The sequence below is a fragment of the Cherax quadricarinatus genome, chromosome 1 (genome assembly GCF_038502225.1).
Source record: "Cherax quadricarinatus isolate ZL_2023a chromosome 1, ASM3850222v1, whole genome shotgun sequence".
Lineage (NCBI taxonomy): Eukaryota > Metazoa > Arthropoda > Malacostraca > Decapoda > Parastacidae > Cherax > Cherax quadricarinatus.
Window position 1 is genome coordinate 5410989 of NC_091292.1, and position 4921 is coordinate 5415909.

At 41.3% G+C, this 4921-nt stretch overlaps 1 protein-coding gene across 4 annotated transcripts in view; it reads right to left on the reverse strand.

The window, feature by feature from the left end:
• LOC128690837 (uncharacterized) overlaps nucleotides 1-4921 on the reverse strand; it is a 480921-nt gene that overhangs the window by 190226 nt on the left and 285774 nt on the right. The gene's annotated exons all lie outside the window — the stretch shown is intronic.

Genomic DNA, 4921 nt, shown 5'->3' on the forward strand with positions numbered 1-4921 from the left:
CGCCATGGTCACACTTGTCGAAGGCTTTTGCGAAGTCTGTATATATTACATCTGCATTCTTTTTGTCTTCTAGTGCATTTAGGACCTTGTCGTAGTGATCCAATAGTTGAGACAGACAGGAGCGACCTGTTCTAAACCCATGTTGCCCTGGGTTGTGTAATTGATGGGTTTCTAGATGGGTGGTGATCTTGCTTCTTAGGACCTTTTCAAAGATTTTTATGATATGGGATGTTAGTGCTATCGGTCTGTAGTTCTTTGCTGTTGCTTTACTGCCCCCTTTGTGGAGTGGGGCTATGTCTGTTGTTTTTAGTAACTGTGGGACGACCCCCGTGTCCATGCTCCCTCTCCATAGGATGGAAAAGGCTCGTGATAGGGGCTTCTTGCAGTTCTTGATGAACACAGAGTTCCATGAGTCTGGCCCTGGGGCAGAGTGCATGGGCATGTCATTTATCGCCTGTTCGAAGTCATTTGGCGTCAGGATAACATCGGATAGGCTAGTGTTAACCAAATTTTGTGGCTCTCTCATAAAAAATTCATTTTGATCTTCGACTCTCAGTCTGGTTAGCGGCTTGCTAAAAACTGAGTCATATTGGGACTTGAGTAGCTCACTCATTTCCTTGCTGTCATCTGTGTAGGACTGTGTAGGACCCATCTTGTTTAAGTAGGGGCCCAATACTGGACGTTGTTCTCGACTTTGATTTGGCATAGAAGAAATACTTTTGGTTTCTTTCAATTTCATTTATGGCTTTTAGTTCTTCCCGCGATTCCTGACTCCTATAAGATTCCTTTAGCTTAAGTTCGATGCTTGCTATTTCTCTGACCAGTGTCTCCCTATGCATTTCAGATATATTGACCTCTTTTAGCCGCTCTGTTATTCTTTTCCGTCGCCTGCAAAGGGAGCGCCTGTCTCTTTCTATTTTACATCTACTCCTCCTTTTTCTTCGAGGAATAAGCCTTGTGCATACATCGAGTGCCACCAAGTTAATCTGTTCTAGGCATAAGTTGGGGTCTGTGTTGCTTAGTATATCTTCCCAGCTTATATCGGTTAGGACTTGGTTTACTTGGTCCCACTTTATGTTTTTGTTATTGAAGTTGAATTTGGTGAATGCTCCCTCGTGACTAATCTCATTATGTCGGTCTGGGGCTCCACGAAATGCCCGAAATGCTTAGCATAAGGGGCTTTCTATATAGTAGTATGTCATTGATGTCAACTAGGACTGTATACCATGTACATGTACTTCTAGTAAATAAAGATATTATTACTATTTTTGTTATTCCTTTGATCTAGAGCACCTCCCCAGAAGGGTCAGAGAATCTTGTATGTTGTAATCATATCCGCCCTCCCCTCCTCCAGGTAGATTGATGTTGGTGAGGGGATCTTGGCTCAATTATGGGGGAGCGCTAACACCGTAGGGCCTTGCTCAAGCAACTGTATGTGTTCTCTTTCTTGGGAAGCATTAAACCTACGTGTTTGATGCTTCTCTCCCAGATAATTCTTTTTTAGTGAGGGTAATAAGGTCATCAAAGGCAATACTTGATGGTGGGCTCTCTTCCAAGGAACCGGAGTTTCTCTCCCTTTCCTCAGGGTATCATTATTATTAATTATTATTATGGGGAGAGCTAAACCTATAGGGATTATACAGTGCCTGTTGGGGGGGCAGGGGTGGAAGGCATTCAGGTTCAGTTCAAGGAACTGGAGCACAGATCCAATTCCCTAGATCAAGAGCCCACCAGCATCAAGGAACCTCCCTTGAGGAGGGTATAATTATTATAATCAAACACTAAACCCACAAGGGTCATACAGCACTGCTCCTCTGGGCATAAGAGTAATGATGCTCTGGAGAGGATTTTCCCAGGCACGGTAGCCATGACCAACAATAATTTAACTAAACACTGCCTTATCAAAGAGGACAAAAGAGTGTGCAAAAATTATAGGGGAATAAGTCTGTTGAGTATATCTGGTAAAGTGTATGGTAGAGTTATTATTGAAAGAATTATGAGTAAGATGGAGAGTAGGATAGCAGATGAACAAGGAGGCTTTAGGAGGGTAGGGGGTGTGTAGATCAAGTGTTTGTAGTGAAACATATAGGTGCACAGTATTTAGATAAAGGTAAAGAGGTTTTTGTAACATGGATTTGGAAAAGGTGTATGACAGGGTGGATAGGGGGGCAATGTGGCAGATGTTGCTAATATATGGAATAGGAGGTAGGTTACTGAAAACAGTGAAGAGTTTTTACGAGGATAGTGAGGCTCAGGTTAGAGTAAAAGTAGGCCTTAGACAAGGATGTGATGTCACCATTGTTGTTCACTATATTTATAAATGGGGTTGTAAGAAAAGTGAATGCTCGGGTGTTGGCAAGAGGTGTGAGGTTAAAAGATAAAGAATCTAACACAAAGTGGGAGTTGTCACAGTTGCTCTTTGCTGATGACACTGTGCTTTTGGGAGATTCTGAAGAGAAGTTGCAGAGGTTGGTAGATGAGTTTGGTAGGGTATGTAAAAGAAGAAAATTAGAAGTGAATATAGGAAAGAGAAAGGTGATGAGGATAACAAAAAAAAATAGGTAACAAAAGATTGGATATCAGATTGGAGAGAGTATGGAGGAAGTGAATGTATTCAGATATTTAGGAGTGGATGTGTCAGCAGATGGGTCTGTGAAAGATGAGATAAATCATAGAATTGACAAGGGGAAAAAGGTGAGTGGTGTATTGAGGAGTCTGTGGAGACAAAGAACTTTGTCCATGGAAGCAAAGAGGGGAATGTATGAGGGTATAGTTATACCAATGCTCTTACATGGGTGCAAAGCATGGGTGGCAAATGCTGCAACAAGGAGAAGGCTGGAGGCAGTGAAGATGTCGTGTTTGAGGGCAATGTGTGGTGTGAATATAATGCACAGAGTTCGTACTTTGGAAATTAGGAGTGGTTGTTGAGGTGGTTTGGACATGTAGAGAGTAGAGAACAAAATAGAATGACTTCAAGTGTATAAATCTGTAGTGGAGGAAAGGCAAGGTAGGGGTTAGCCTAGGAAAAGTTGGAGGGAGGGGGTAAAGGTTTTGTGTGGGAGGGGCTTGGACATCCAGAAAACATTTGTGAGCATGTTAGATAGGAGTGAATGGAGACAAATGGTTTTTAGGACTTGACATGCTGTTGGAGTGCGAGCAGGGTAATATTTATGAAGGGATTCAGGGAAACCGGCAGGCTGGACTTAAGTCCTGGAGATTAGAAGTACAGTGCCTTCACTCTGAAGGAGGGGTGTTAATGTTGCAGTTTTATAACTGTTGTGTAGGTGTGCCTCTGGCAATACAGTGATGGAGTGAATGACAGTGAAAGTTTTTCTTTTTTGGGCCACCCTACCTTGGTGGGAAACATAAGAACATAAGAAGGAACACTGCAACAGGCCTACTGGCTTATGCAAGGCAGGGTCCAATTCTCCCACTGGCTTAAGCTCAGTGACCTAGTGACCTTAAGCTCACTGACTATCTGACCTCACTGACCTAGTGAGGTCAGGCACATCGCTGAAGGGAGGAGCGCAGCATCTGACCTAGTAGCACAAGCTAGTTAGGTCGATGTGTTAAAAAAAAAAAAAGAGCCTTAGCCATGTGTTGTTCACACATTATATTTATGGGAGTCATACAGCCCCCTCCAAGGAAGGGGAGGTAGCTCCACTTCCTTGAACGAAAAATCATTTAAGGACTTGAAGGTGGGAAGTACAGTTTGCACTGTTAACATGCCTCTGGTAAGACAGTGATGGAGTGAGCAATGATGATAACATATCTTTGTTTTCTGGTCATCTTAATTCAGTGGGAGACGGTTGGTGTATTAAAAAAATCACAAAATCAAATGGTGCATCGTTATACACTTCTGAATGTCATTCAACTTTCAATGCCAGAGGTGTTTATGGAAGAAGGCACAGGGATGATTATATTAATCAGGAAAATTTGTAAACACTGCCTGAGGACTGGGAAGGGTGAGGAGTAATCAGTACCCATCAAGTTAGAAGAAAAAATGTGTGAGTTGATTCAAAGTGTTGCTGTAGGAGTGAAGGCCACAAACAATAAGTTGGAAAGCTGTACAGGAATTAAGTGTAGTATTGTTAATACCATTTATGGAAGAATTAGATGTTTAGTACTACAATATGAGAAAATGTTCAGGGCATTATCTGCATTTTCAATGGAAGTTATCAGAACAGGGTTGACAGTGATCTCTTTCCTTTTATATTTAGAAGCTGAATTTTGCAAAAAGAGGCCAAAAGGAGAGAGGGTTGAGAATTATTTTAGATTTAATCCAAGGAAGGGAAGAAGAGGTCCAGTTCCTCAGATCAAGAGTCCCTTTGCTTAGGAAAGAGATATCCCCCCTTGAGAGGAATTGTTTGACCAACTTTAAGCTTTTAGGAACATATATAAATTACACAGTAGCATATCTACCCACTTAATTCTTTAGAATCTCAGAGCCAATGGTAACTTAACATATATTCCCACCATGTCTTTGCCCCTGGACTTAGGTGAAGATGAGGAAAATCATATAATATTTACAGCACCCAAGTGCCAAGGGTGCAAGTATTCATGGTGCCATGACAAACCCAGAAAGCTTATTCAGTTGCTGAGGAATGAGAGGAAATTAAGTCTGATCCAAGGAAGGAAAGGGTAGCTCAAATTCCTCAGATCAAGAGCCCTTTTCCAGCATCAAGGCAGTCTTCTTGTAGAGGGTGCAAGAAAAAATATTCCTCATTTTAAGTCAAAGCAATGATAGGTCTATAAATTTTTTTTAAGAAAACAACAGCAGTGCCTAAAACAACTGTAATAAAAGCATTCCTTCTCATCATTAACCTTGAAAAAAAGTTTTTGAGCTTCAAATAAATCAGCAATATTCTATTTTATTAAATAATATAATTTGATCTGAGTCATGGATAGAGATACAAAGATA